General features: G+C 41.7%; 1 protein-coding gene across 8 annotated transcripts in view; it reads right to left on the bottom strand.

Moving 5' to 3' along the window:
• FOXP1 (forkhead box P1) overlaps positions 1-14874 on the bottom strand; it is a 549916-nt gene that overhangs the window by 321238 nt on the left and 213804 nt on the right. Inside the window, exon 1 of one of the 8 annotated variants that reach the window (XM_074344462.1) lies at positions 1612-1677. The exons of the other annotated variants lie outside the window; for them this stretch is intronic. The gene's annotated coding sequence lies outside the window, so the exon portion shown is untranslated. Of the gene's footprint in view, positions 1-1611; positions 1678-14874 lie in introns of those variants that run through there. 8 annotated transcript variants of the gene reach the window in all.

Here is a 14874-nt window from a genome sequence, read left to right as displayed (position 1 = left end):
CCTGCAAGGAAAGTAAAACCCTGGTCATGGTCATGTGAAAATATTTTATAGGTATCCTTTAGCAGGCTTTAAATGTTGAAACCTAAAAACAATATTTGCTGTTTTCGCTTTGAAGCTCTAACAAAGCCTTTGTTTTAGATTTACCTTGAGTGTGTGCAATAAGAGTTAATAATCAAATCCATCCCAACCCCCACAAATGTTAAACAAAAAGATAAAAGAAATGCAAATAGCTATTGTCATGGAAAGTTAAAGTACCTGTCTGTATTTTTAAGTGAAAACTATTATCTCTATCAATCAAAATTTAAGAATACAATAGCGCTAATCACAGAAGGTGCTCTGACAGAGTTACTTTTCCTCACCAAAAAAAAAAAAAAAAAAGGTATTTTTCCTCTTAAAAACCCAGTATAAAAGTCATATACTTACAATGAGATAGGGTATTTGTAATTTTATTATTAAAAACCTTCAGCAGCCTCACTGTTAATAAATGCTTCAAGTCTCTAGACTGATTTGTACCTAAGAAGACCCAAGTCCCTACATATTTTAATAAGGTTGATGAAATTTTATTTAAATTCTCACAGTTTCCAACCTGCGGGGGAACAGCACACTCTTCTGTTGAAAAGAGTTACTCAAACAGAGGCAACAGTTAACTGGTAATGAAAACTCCTTTCAGACTCTGGACACAATTCCTAGTCCCTGAAATATTTTTACACAGGACCTATCTTCCTTGGTTAGCTCATCCTTTCCAATGGTAGCAATTCATTTTTGAAATTATAACGTGATTTCTAACATCACACCCCAGAATAATCAAAGTGCACAGTGCATCAATTTCTCTAAGTCTTCTTTTAATTCACTTTTTAAAAAGACTGGACTAGACTCTGAATGTGGTGCTTTCTACAGACAGTGACAGGAGCAAAAAATAGCAAGACCCCAGATAGTAAAACAAACAGCTCAAGATTAAAATTCCTAGAGCAAACAGTTAAGCCAGGATGCCATTATGCTGGCTAAGCCTGGATGGATGTCTCCTCCACTGTGGGGCCAAGAGGCTGTCATCTTCCCCCCAGCAAGATCAGATTTCCTTCCCTCCCGACCGCCTCTCTGAGCATCATGGCCAACATCTCTAGTGTGCTATTAATATCAATGAAGAGACGATTCGATTTCCACTGAAGAAAACCCTTCCTATTCCGGCACAGACCTTCGGGGAGGACCCTGGCCCGGGGATAGACAATACAGCAGCAGAGTTTCACTGCTTTCTTACAGTTCGGTCTCGCAACACTGTTTGAAGGCTTTTAGCAAACAATGGCAGCATTATCTCCAAGATAGTTACAAAACAGGATTTGTTAGGACAAAGAATAATAAAGCTGTTTTTTCTCTCTCTCTCTCTCTCCGTCTCCCTCTCTCTCTCTCTGTTTTCTTCCCCCCAGTTCCCAAGAGCCTCTCTCTGCCAGTCGAAAATTCAGCCACATTTCCTGAGAGGCACCTGTACTTGTCCATTTCAAGGCAGCCGGCAACTGACAATGGCCCCAGGAACCAGGATCAGAAGAGCAACAAAGTAGCCTCTCAACATTTGTAAAATGAAACAAAAGTAACAGCCTTGGTTTCGCACACACTTACCGATTCATGGTGAGGAAGGAAAGCTTTGGGGCCGGCAGAGGCAATTTTCACACAATGGAAGAAAGTTGAGAGTTTGTAAGGGAGAAACTACGGGCGCTTGGAAGCCTGCGGGCTCTCAGGGCTCCCGGGCTGGCGGCAGTGTGAGGGAGGACTGAAGGTATGTGGGCTAAACACAACAAAAGCCACTGCCTTACTCTAGATTAAATATGCAGGAAGAGGCCCCTTTGCATAAACACAAACACTCAGCAAATGAATAACTGGCTCAATCAGACGCCCGCTGTGCCTTCTACCTGTCCTCTCTCTGACAGGAGACACTGCCTGTTCCAGGGGACAAGGACTAAACAGGAGACAGTTAAATGCTGTGTTGCTATAATAACAATTAAAATGAATTGCATTCATTAGTAATTAAGAACTCACTCCTGGGAAGGGGGGAAGTCTGGGGAGGAGGGGGGAGGAATATAAACGCTATTGTTGTATCTTTAGCTACTCCAAAAAGAACTTGGCGTAAGACCCATCAGCGGACTTTTTACTGGAGCTTGCATTTAGACCTCTAATATTCAATGAGAGTTTTAAACAACCACAATTTTTTGGCCACAATTTAAGGTCAGAAATGTATCTTTTGTTTCTCTGCTTTGCCACATTATAAACTGATCCTTCTGAGTCTGTACCTACAAAAAGATGTGTTTCACATATGCATAAAATTTACATATATAAAATATATACACACACATATATGTACATGCATATACATGTGTACATATACTCACATAATATTCATGCATATCTAACCAAAGAAAATAAATTAAAAAAAGTGTCACTTTCCACTCCTCAGTTCACTAATGATTTAAGAAAAGTAATTTGAGTCTTCCAAAAATACATCCCAAATGCCTGCCTTTCAAATGTCATCAATCCCTGACCACTCATTTAAAAACATTAACCATATATTACAAAGAATGCTTTTAACTGAGTGGCCTCAGCCACTTATAATTTCAATTAAATAACGTAATTACAGTCAACAATTTTCTCCATTTTGGCAGAAAATATGCCATACCTCAACATAATCTGTCCTTAGAACCGAAGAATTTAAGCAAGAGGAAAAACGCAGGCGCGGGGAATTCACTGCTGCATGTTCCCAGCTCATGGAGTCAACTCACGCTCACCTCTAACCTCTTATTATATGTGCCAGCTACGTGTTGGTCTTAGTAACTTAATTATTTTTTAATAACTTTGGCAGAATTAAGTGATTTCGATTGAAACATAAATAAGATTATGTTCGCCTACTTCCTTTTCACACCACATAGTACTTTGGGGACAAACCCAGCACTGCTATTCAGTAAGATGTGTCTACATTTGTACTTGGACTGAAAAAGGGTAGATCACAGATCCTTCACAGCCTCAGAGGACGTACCACAATTACACCAGCCAAGGGAAATAAGGTGGCTTTCTATTTCCAAAGCAAGTTTTATTTTATTACCACCACACTGTTTCCTGGCTATATCATTCTACCCCCAAAGCAAAAGAATATTGCTGAAAAGTTGAAAAAAAAATGTTTCACAAACAAAAAAAGCCCATCCTAAACATACATTATGGCCTAACATGGAGAAAAGAGAAAATTTAAAAATTTACAACAAAATAATACAGGTTCTTTAAGAGGGGTTCCCAAAGACACTAAAGATGCCTATTCTGTTCATTCTTTTGTCTTGCAGTGACCTTCCTGATCAGGTGTTAGCTAACCCACTTCTATAGAGTGAGATAACCTTGATGCAAATAAACCATAGAACAAAATTTAATCAGTATATCACTGTGAAAAAAGCCTTGGTCCATCCCAATGGAGCTTCTAATGACTGTTTTGGCAGTTCTGGCGGGTAGTTCTGCTTCCCAGCTCATCTATATCTCATACTGGTTGAGCAAGCTAATGGAAATGCTGTTAGTGGAATCCAATATTCATGCTCTGTATCGTGCAAACCTGGATGCAACTGAATATATTATACAATTATAGGTAGTATCTAATTCCATAGGTATTAGATACTGTCCTCAAAATTAATATTTTAATGAGGACAGTGAAATAAAGACGACAATCCAGGTAAGGGAGTCATGCACTGTGGCCTAGCTAAGCTCCTTTGCTGCCAGAGTGCTGGATCCCAGAGCAACCTGCACAAGACACAGGGATTGTGACAAAAATCCGTATGCGAGCCTTAGATGCTGAGTGACATATACTGATGCACAGAGTCAAAGATGTCATCCTCACACAAGCGCCACTCGCTGTAAGCCTGAGAGAGCATGCAGGGGGGAAGATGAGGGGAGTGGGGTGGGGAGGAGTTGCAGTGAGACCTCCAGAAAATAAACAGGGTGTACAGTTTCAAAGGCTGCAGACACAGACATTTCATTGTTCAAGCCAATTATCAGTGGAAAATAATAACAACAGATGGATTGAGAGTCACTGACTTTTCATATGCACTTCATCTCAGCAGAACAGATGATGAAACGCGAGAGCTATCTCAAAAAGGCAAAACATCTTTCAGTAAGAGAACTCTACAGTCCAGATGGGGACCTTCTAAGGCTGCTGATTATCTTCTTATAATGTTGTAAGATAGACTTACTAAAACATTTCAAGAGCGGATCAGATATGATGCATACAATGGCTTCATTATTGGAAGGAGTTACCTCAGACTTGTGACTAAACCAGGCTGAGATTTCAATAAAGGTTAGGACTCTAAGCTTCCTGTTTTCTCATCAGGGACTGCAGGTTCCAACTAAAACTGGAAATCTGTGCACAAGAGAAGAATAAACTGTCGCCCAAGGATTTTTGTGCTCTTCTTTCATTTGAGCAGAGGGGAAAAAAAGAGAGAGAGAGAGAAACTGGAACTGTGAAAAGGACATTAAATTATTCTGAAGCATTCCACCATGCTTCATATGGAGGGGGGGAGCTCCAAAGCAATTCCTTATTAAAAGCATTCAGTGATAAAATATCATCTCTTACATGCAGTGAGAACATCCTACATACCCCTTGCCACTGGTGACTGCAAAATATAATTTGCTTTTAGTAGGAAATAAATATAAATTTCAACGATGGTGTGATAAACAGTTCTAATAAATGCCAACCACACAGACAAAACCCACCAACAAACCCAAGAGCATTTCCACTTAAATATCACCAAGTCTGACTTGTAGATAAAACACAACAGGTAAACCACAACCTAATTAACTGCTAAAATACAAAAAAAGAAAAGTTAAAATCTCTCGTCAGATTAAGCCTCGTTACTCCTGGAAGAACAGTGTATCTGTCCCCATCTCTCCATCCACCATCAATTCCATGTACATAATTTTGCACAAATCTTCCTCTGAACTGAAATAAAACATGGTTGAAAAAAGAAAACCTGATCTCCCTGCTATTTACTAACATACTTAACATTTAAAAAATATTTTTATGAACACAACTGTTGATTTCACAAGTTTATAACATAAGCAAAGAAAAAAAATTTTTTTTTCAGAGCAAGGCTTTTCTTTCAAAGTACTCTGACAAAAGTAAATTCGTAGCAGAACATACAAGCACGAAGAAAATATTGCCAAGGGCCAAATTCTGCAACTGCTTTGAGAAGCAAACAAGAACACAAAAGATGTGTAATGCAACCATCTGTCTCTCCTCATACTATATCAATGCCTCAACTTTATCCCCCACCCCCTTAGCCAGCCCACACCAATGCCACAAAACCAAATGGCTTCACTTATGTTTCCTGCACGGCAAATTTACACAATGCACTTAAGAATGCAAAAGTTGATTTTTTTTTTTTTTTTACACATAAACTAGTATCTTAAAAAATTTCTCCCCACTTGAACAATTCCATTGTCATTATGTCTTATTCAGAGTAGGGCTTCTTTGAAAAAGCACTACAACTCCACTGTGATAAAGATGTCCCCACATGGAGATATCTGTTTAGGCTCAAAAGAATCTCCCTTCAAAACCTTAATCTCCACTATCTTGTGTTTTCTGAGATAATCAGACACTAGATGAGGACAGCTGAAAAAAGAATCCTAAAATTATTCCAATAGAACCTTTACTTTTTTTTTTTTCTGCTCTAAATGGTAGGTTGTTTCCCCTCATTTATTATTTGAAATAACTGTACTCATTTTTAATCACTGCCCTTGAAAGTCAGCAGGCCCACTGGGATTTTTTTTTTTTTTTTTAATTAGGTTCATTCTACATTTACTGAGCAACCACTGTGGTATCAGGAACTCACTGGGCGATGGGTGATCAAAATCATGACATCCCCGTTTTTAGGGCCAAGACTGCCTGCTCCAATAAACCCAGAACTCTACATCTTACAACAAATCTTCCAGACCAGGTAGGTGGAAGCATTGTATTTATGTATATACTTATTTGGGCAGGCAGATATAATAGATATTTGAAAAGCTGTGGCACCTCAGTAGGTATCCAATTGCTTTCAAAGGTGGGAATTAAGACTTTTAATGACTACACTGTACACCAGAAATTAACACAACATGGTAAACGGACTATACTTCAATTTAAAAAAAAAGGCTTTTAATGGAAATCTCTGGGTAAAATCAATACAGGTCATCATAAATGATTCTCACAAAGAGGCCGTAATTGAAAACAACAATAACTGGGAAAGAGAGAGCCCCACAGGCAACGCTTCTCCCTGCTCTTCTGCAGGGCCAGGCAAGTACTCTTGGTTGGAATCGAGACTTGCACAGCAGGGGCCACGTCTGGTTTATTTCTGTTTTCTTGCTGACAATGGTTTTTCCCCTGCACCCCTCTCCACGTTCCAGGATAAGAAGGCCTCAGCTATTTTCTCAAGGGGCTGATTTTTTGACTCCCCTGCGGGTGTTTCTGCCCGGGGACCACAGAGGCTCCTGGTCCGGCTAGCCGCGGTAATCTTAGGACACACACAGCGAATCCAGCCACCACCGGGTGAGGGATTCTGCTAATTGTTTAAACCTGCCGTCGTGTCTGGCCACCAGTTGGCAGACACAACCCGTGGCTGCCTACCAGGCCTAGGTTAGCACAGCTGGAGCCAGATGACAGGCTCTCGAAGATATTCTTCCCATGGCCACATCTGGCTCCCGGCGGCTCCAATCTGCGGTGAAACATTTTGTTTGGTTTTTCCGGGAAAGTTTGGGCCTCAGATAAAACCAGTCAGATTAATCCTGACTGTGTGTGTGCATTTCAGCTTGGGACAAAATATCAGAATATAAACTCAATGAAGGCAAGGACTTCATCTGTCTTACGTGCTGTCTCTCTGTAGACAACAGTAATAGCTACACACAGTAGGTGTTCAATAAATACATATGGAATGAACACCACTAATCAGCATGTAAATTGAATCCAAACAAGCCCACATCTCATTCCATCTCCTCTATTCCTACTGTTACATGTACGCTGGCGAACTCTCAGGTTGCACTTCGAAAAGACCCTCAAAGTGGCCACACAGTTAAATTTTACAGTGGGCGTGTTGACCCAGGGAGAAAGGCACTCAAGGATGAACCCACTCACATCGTCACTTGAGATTAGAAGACCTCCCAGCAATCTCTCCCTGAAAATCACCCTCTCCCAGTATTACCCATACCCCGACTTTATTGGTCCTTAGACTGCAAAACTTGGCAGCTGTGTACCCACAGGGCTTGCAAGTGACCCAAAAGTAGAAACTTACCTTTCAGCCACCAGAGAAATGCCAAATGATGAGGCAACTTTTCCTGGCTCCTTTTCATCCCATATCCTTTCCCATGCCTCTCTTCCTGAAATCTCAGACATTTGAAGATCCCAGCTCCCTGTTATACTCAACTTTGACCCATCTCTAGGCTTTCCCAAAGCTCACCGCCTCTCTAGCTCCCACTAGAAACACACTTAGAAATGCCAGTATAAGTTAGAACTCTTTGGGGCTCACTCCCTCGGCGGCTCCTTAGCTGGAGAGGTTTCTGATTCATACGGGATGCTAAAGGGATGTTAGTACTGATACCAGGGAACCTTTCATCCTTATGACAATAAAGCTCCCCCGAATGCCCCCAAACTTGACAAAGGAGGAAGGACATTTGGTTTGGTAGAAGCCTGGCATGGCTGTTTGCACGTGAGGCTGCTTCCCCAATACAGCAAGTTAACGTTCCTAAAACAAGAATGGCTGAAACAGGCAGATGACTTTGACAAGCTCAGCATATGGTCTTCAACGAAGCAAAGCTACTCAAAAGTGCACTAGGTAAAGCTGTTGCTCCCTCTTCTGTCATGTAAAGCAGCAGGGGTGGGGGTGATTCTTACCAGCTCAGTGTAAGTTCCTGAAAGGGGCGCTGTGTCCACTCTGGCTCTTCCACCGTGTGAAAAGGTGGGCCAGGAAGGTTTTTTTTTAAAAAAAACCCTAGATGACCTCCTCTCCTTTGTTCCTGATTTTTGGAATTACTTTAAAAGTGGGAGAATGTCTTTCCACAACCCCACAGTCACAATCAAAGTTTAAGATAATCAAGGGAGAAGCAGCACACCAGGATGCAAATGATATCCAGTCCTTGGCTAAGAAGAGGCTATAATGGAAAAACAACCAAAAGAGAACAGAAAAAAAATTTTTTCTTAATTACAGAAAAATGTCGATGGCAGGGTTGGGTGGTGGTGGGGAGAGTGTGGCAAGGCCCAGGGAGTATAAAATGAGTATCTTTTTTTCTCAACACTTCCTTGGATGGCCTCAGTTAAAACTCACAATTATATAAAACAGCACTGCACAGTAGAGGTGAGTCTATGATGGTTCAGACCTTCCAAGCACAGATTCAAGTCCCTGAGTTCAAAACTCAGCTGCTTACTGGCCCGGGGAACCCAGGCAAGGTCCTGAAGTTCTCTGTCCCTCAGCGTGCTCATCCATAAAATGGGCTGAATTATAGCACATAATGTGCTTTTGAGGAATAAATGCATTAACATTAAAAAGTGCTTAGAAAAGTGCCTGGCACAGAGTGAGTGATAAAGATATGAGAGCTGCTGTTATTATAACCAGGGATAATGTAACTTAAGTAAATCGAAAACGTCCTACGCCTCATTTCTGCCATCTCTACAAGTTGTTAATAATGTCTGGTTCTGTGCCATGCTACAGGCTAGAAAAAAGCAGAGAACATACATCAGACTTTAAACTTAATGCAGTGCTAAAATAAAATCAAAGTACTTACTCTTCCCCCTCAATATTAGCTGGAGAATCCAAGATTTAAGATTGGGGTCTCACCTACCTCAGTGAAGGGTAAACCATTAGCTACAGGAGAGCTGCAACCCGAGTGTGAGCTGCTCGTCCTGCCAACGACCAGAAAGGACTTTGGGGTGATGTTCAAAGAAGGCAGAAGAATCTGGCCTCGAACCCAAAGGTATTGAAACACATTTTCTTGTACTTTTCAAGTCTGTGCATATAGATTCTGTTACTGATTTAGGATCTTAAAACAGTTTGTTTATTTTTTAAATGCCTTTCAGCTCACCTTTAATAACATGTTTCTTTGACTTGGCTGAACTATGCCTCAGAAGAATTACAAGTGGGAATATGGCTGGGTGAAAGGTTCAGTGAACTAATCCACACCTGGTCCATGTGAAAAAAAAAAAAAGGCTCATATTTTCCATATAGAAACAAGTCTCTTTATACGAACCAGGCTTTTATTTAATGGTTAAGGCACTTTTCCTGCCGCACAAGCTTTCAAGAGCTTCTTCACTGGGGTGGGGAAAGGCCTGAGGACCACCACCCAGTCCTACCACGGAGTTTTATCAGTGACAGACAGGATGATGATGATGATGCAAAAACACCGGTAGAACACGAAGTGGTAGATTTGTTTTACCACAAATTCCTTGACAAAGTTTTACCAACGACCAGAGACAAGGATGTTCCCCCCAAAACAGACTAGGAATCAAACAGGATGTTCTGTGTCTTCAGGGCCAAAATTCAGATTTCTTCTTCACCAACTGTGTGGTCTAGACTTTTCAGTGGAGGGAATAACGCTCAGATGGGAAAAATAGCAAGTAAGTGAAGAGAACGAACACATTTTAGAGGTGAAGGGTACCCGGGATGGGGGGGTGGTCTAGTCGGGGTCCTCCCTCCTAGGGAGCAGAAGTAGCATGTGACAGAGACCACGCAGGTGGTGCGGATGACAGCAGGGACGGGGGCCTCGGACTCCCACCAAACGGGGTGTCAGAGCAGGGTCCTGTGAACAGCGAGGATGCCAGAGAACGGACGCAGGAATCACAAATGTCCCGTCAACAGTGCTGGTCTGTTGCATCTGAACTAGAATCTACCCAAGTTCACTTTCTCCCAGAAAGTCATTCACCTTAGTGCTCCAGGCATCTGGGTTTTTTTTCTTCTCAGTTTTTATGCCTAAGAAAATTCCTTTTAATCAACTCTGGCTTGAAGTAAGTGGAAAAGGAGATTTTCCCACATCTTCAATAAAGGGGCAAAGTGAAGTAGAAAGAACATCTCACTACATGGCAATAGAGGCTGTTTCTCCTTCTGGACCCACCAGTAATTCTGCTAGAATCTGGTAGGTCCCTTCCCTTCTCCATGCCTCAGTCTCCTTGTTGGGAAAAAGAGTGGTACTTGGGGGTGATGTGCACTGGTACACAGTGGTCGCCTGAAGGAGTTGTTAATACACTGAAATACTTGTACAGTGGTTGGGAAATAGCCTTGGCCATTGAGTTATCCAAATCCCTCCCCTCCAGCCACTCCACTGAACCTTCCAGGATCCTCTGAAGCACAGAAGGGAGCCCCCAGCACCCTGCTCCAGTGCTAAGCCCGGTGTCCATCTCGGACAGCCAATGCGTGTGCTGTTCCTGTTAGTTAGCCTTAGTGACCATCAGCCCAGATGCGCTGAGAGGATCTTTTCCAAGGCTATGACGACACAGTGACCACCAGGACCAGCTTATGTATGGAGGAAGCCACTACCCAGGGCCCAGAAGGGCTGCGACCAGCAGAACAACAGACCCACGAGGGACCCACCTTTCCTCCCCTACTTGGGGCACCCTGATGTAGGCCCATAGTCACAAGGCAAATCAGTGAAGTCTTGGGGGAAATACTTAGGGCTCAATTTGTTCTCAAAACCTGGAAAGAAATATATCACGGTGAAATGGCTCTCAAAGCGACATCCTGAGCTCTGAGGGAAATTATGAACACGTGTAATCAAATTATATTTACCATGGCAATTTCTAAGAGCTCGTACTTTCTGGTCTGCTTTTACAACTCTTCAGGAAAAGGAATATTTCTCTACCCAATGTTCCAAATTTCCACAGCAGAGCTGAGGCGTTATACGCACTGAAATATACAGGAAAGCAAAAAAATTCCCATTTATTGTTGTTTCCTTCAACCCTCCGTACTGTCTTTGCAACCGTTACCCAAAAGTCACTCCCACATTTTGCTGGCTGCCATGACGCCATGCTGTCACTTGATCAGGTGTGGGGTACCACATGGTATGAATAAATACTTATCCACAACCGCATATTAAACGGGAATTCGCAAAGGCGAGCTCCGGAGACAAAGACGTTTCTATATAGAAATATTAACTAAGAATGTAAGTAAATGGCCCCACTGGAAAAAAAAGTTCTGAAGTAGCAATATAAACTATATTTAATAGCAACAAAAAAATATTTTCCTTTTGGGAAAGCAATTTGGGCTTCTAAAAGTGACTGCCTTTCACATGACTTTGTACAGTATGCCCGAACTCCTTCATTTCCTAAAGCCCATATGCTAGGCCCCCTAGTTCTACCTTGTGAGAGTTAATTTCTTAAATTAATCTTCTCCCAAGTACAGTATTCAAATAAAAAATGATTTTGGTATCTTCCTCCCCCCCCCCGCCAGTTGTTATTTTCTTAAGCACTTGAGTATCACAAGTCCCAAAGAACATATGTTCCCAAGGAAGGGGAAAAAGAAAGGGAAAAAAAAAAACAGGACTCTAGAACTAATACACAATGAAAAATAAATTTAAAGCAGCCTTCTGGTCTGACATAAGAATATAAAAATGATATGAGCAAGAACAGCTTAGTTTACATACTTTTCAGTCACAGCTGCTGCTCTAAAACCACAATACCTTTAAAATAACATTTTAAGGAAACAGATACGGCATGGCTGTAGCCTTAGCTGGATGAAGCTCACTGAATTCAAGGGGCTTCTCTCTTTTTATGTACTTACTTTACACAACGCTGTACACAGGCACAATTAAGAGGGAAAGAGCGATGCACTTTAAAATAATGTTGTGATAAACCAAGGGAATGATAAAATAATTTTACCCTGCAGGATTTTGTTTTTCTTTTTCCTTTAAAATCACCAGACCTCAGACATCAAAATAGAGTTTCAGGGACAAAAGGAATAAGTCCCCTCTTCTTGGTTAATATTTAATTGGGTGCTAAAGATTTCTTGGAGAGACCTCTGCACCTCCACTGACAGGCACATGAGAGGCTCCTGTCTCTGCAAGAGATGCAGGCCCTTCCCTGAATCAACGAAAATAACATACAATCAAATCAGACTATTCAATTAATAAATTACTTCGGTGGACCTTGCAGGCCAAGTCCTATTTAATTACATAATTTAAAAAATATTTGCACATTGCAATCACCGAAATTGGCTTTGAGGTTTCATAATACACACTTAACACTTGAGTTAGAGAACAAATTTATTTAATAAAAGCAGACCTAAAGTGCTAGAAGGCCACACCACTCAAACTGCAAAATCACTTAGCACATCCTCAGAAAAAGCAAATAAACTTTTCCACTATTTAGACGTGGGCTGTTGAATGTCAGGAGAGGCCGGCTGACTTTTTTTTTTTCTTTTTTTTTGCATTTTCTCTGTCATGCGTTGCCTGTAAATCTGACCATTTTGAGAGGTAATTAGAATAGAGCTAATGGACAAAATGGTTCCAGTTAAAGATAAATTAAAGATAAACTAAGGTGGAAGATGTCAAGAACCCAGTAGTAAAAACCTCTTCAGACTAAAACAAAGAGAAGTCGTATTACTGTCCCATTTTTCACTTAGAATACCAACACACACTATAAATTAACATGGTTCCTGGGTGTAAAGATGTGACCCATTAGGAAAGCACACACAAACTGAGGGGTGAGGAGGACATTCATAAAAAGGCTAGAGTTACTTGGTCTCCAAAAAGAGGGCAGAAACCTTTTAAAGTGACTGGATTTCTTATGGTTGTACTGGGGGCCATGAGATGGCCATTAAATGAATTTTCTAGAAAACCACTTGACCACTGTGGCACCACAACTTGTTCTGCCTTCCCATTTTGATGGAAATCTCTGTCAGACACACACACATGTTCAATAACCATTGCGTGCCTTTTACCCACAGTGGCCTCAGAGCTTTTTACACCCATGGGGCTAACTCTATTTACACCAAAAGCCCCAGACCACCATGACAAGGCTGTTATTTTTGTCTGTGGGTCTACCCCTTGAAGGCTGCTGTCACGGGCAACCCAGCCTGCGGCACCTCCACCTGCCCGCTCTCCTGACCTCCCCACAGCCTCCAACTGGCTGCCAGTGAACTGCCAGTTAGAGAGGCATCTCAAGTTCTGAAACTTAAAAGTTTTAAGTTAGGTTTAAGTAAAAGTTTCTAGGGAGACCTGGTACCATGCCTGAGTACCACTCTTTCTCCCAACAAGGAGACTGAGGTATGGAGAAGGGAAGGGGCCAACCAAATGACATCAGGAAATTCGCCTCTCAGTCCCATGACCCCTTCTCTCTTTTACTTCCACACATTTCTAGGAAGTAATGTGTACATTCCTGGGCTCCAAGTATTCACCTAGCACGCCTCCCTTGGCCCTCACCACGGCTCTGTTGCCAAGGTTACTGGGTTTTAAGTCTCCTCTGATTTGGTCCATTGACTCCATCTGCTGACCCTCCCTCTTCAAATCCTTCTCCTCTCCGAGTGTTCACCCTGGAACACAGGCGGTCCATGATCCGCCAGCATCTTCAGTGCCTTACCAGTTCTCCTCCCATCATCCTTCCCTCCATGAACGTGACCACCATCCAACCCGCAAATGAGGCCAAACATTTTGGAGGCTGCTTTGATGCCTCCCTCACCACATTCAACAATCAAATTCATTCTATTCTATTTTTTTCCTCTTCTTCATCCCTATCGAAACTCAGCAGCCCACACAAGAGAGCCTCGTATCAGCTCCTGTCTGAGCCTTCCCGGGGCTTTTTGCTGCCTTTGTACTTGTTCTCCTCAAACCTATCTGTACGGAATTCAAACTCATCTTGTAAAACTCAAGTTTTCACATTTTTTTCAACTCCCGGATGGCTTCTCCCATTCTCATCTTAGTATTTTTGACACTGGGATGCATCACAAAGTTGATGTCGATGCTTAAAGTCACAGGCTTTCCATATGCATGTCCTACCCCTGCTCAAAAAATTCTTAGCTTCCTACAGGCCAGAGTCAAGGTGAGATGCGCAAAGGTACTCAGAAGGCTCTTTTTGATGCTGGCCCGGCCTGGTCTTCTGGCCGCACCTCCTGCTGCTCCCTGACTTCCATTCTACCATCAACAGATACTATGCTAATACATAATAATGCACACCCTGCACTGCCCGCTTCCACCTCCAAGACTTCACACAGACCACTGATCACCTTGCCCATCTTCTCCTAGAGAGATCTTACCTGTCCCCCACAACTCAGGCACAAATAAATGTAAGAAGCATTTCTTACAAGAAGCATTCTAATCTCTTTAGATCCATGCCCCGGTTATTGGTTCCATTTGTACAGAGTGCTTGTCCTAATAGAGCAATAATTTCATTTTATTATACTGCTTTGCCTAGTCAATAGTTTCTCCTGGTAACCTGGATGCTCATTCTACTAAAAGCACTTTATGTATCTTTTAAAAAAAATTTTTATTGAAGCATAATCAACATACATTACATTAGTTTCAGGTATATAATGAATATCTCTCCTTGAATGAATAAAGTTGATGAATTCTAGAAACAAAGTCAATGACAACAATTCTTGAGCTCCGTCATAAGACCGACTCTTCCCCTTCTTAATTCCTCGCCCCACTAAAATTGTTCAACAAGGTAAAGTCAATGTACCGAATCTGCATTGTATTTGTTCACAACTCTGAGGACATAAAAAGTGTTATCACAGCTGACAACTATGTGAATGACTGAGACACAATTTGGACAAAAAATCTTATGTCCCCTTGAAGTAAAATCACCTTACTGTTCATGATACCACAAAGGAAACAGAACGAGCAAGGAAGCTCTAAGAACTTAATCAAATAGACTTCTTATAAATAAGAATTGAGATTCACTATCCACCA

The sequence above is a fragment of the Camelus bactrianus genome, chromosome 17, assembly GCF_048773025.1.
Source record: "Camelus bactrianus isolate YW-2024 breed Bactrian camel chromosome 17, ASM4877302v1, whole genome shotgun sequence".
Taxonomy (NCBI): Eukaryota; Metazoa; Chordata; class Mammalia; order Artiodactyla; family Camelidae; genus Camelus; species Camelus bactrianus.
The sequence above is the reverse complement of the archived record's forward strand: the minus strand, read 5'-3'. Positions and strand labels throughout refer to the sequence as shown.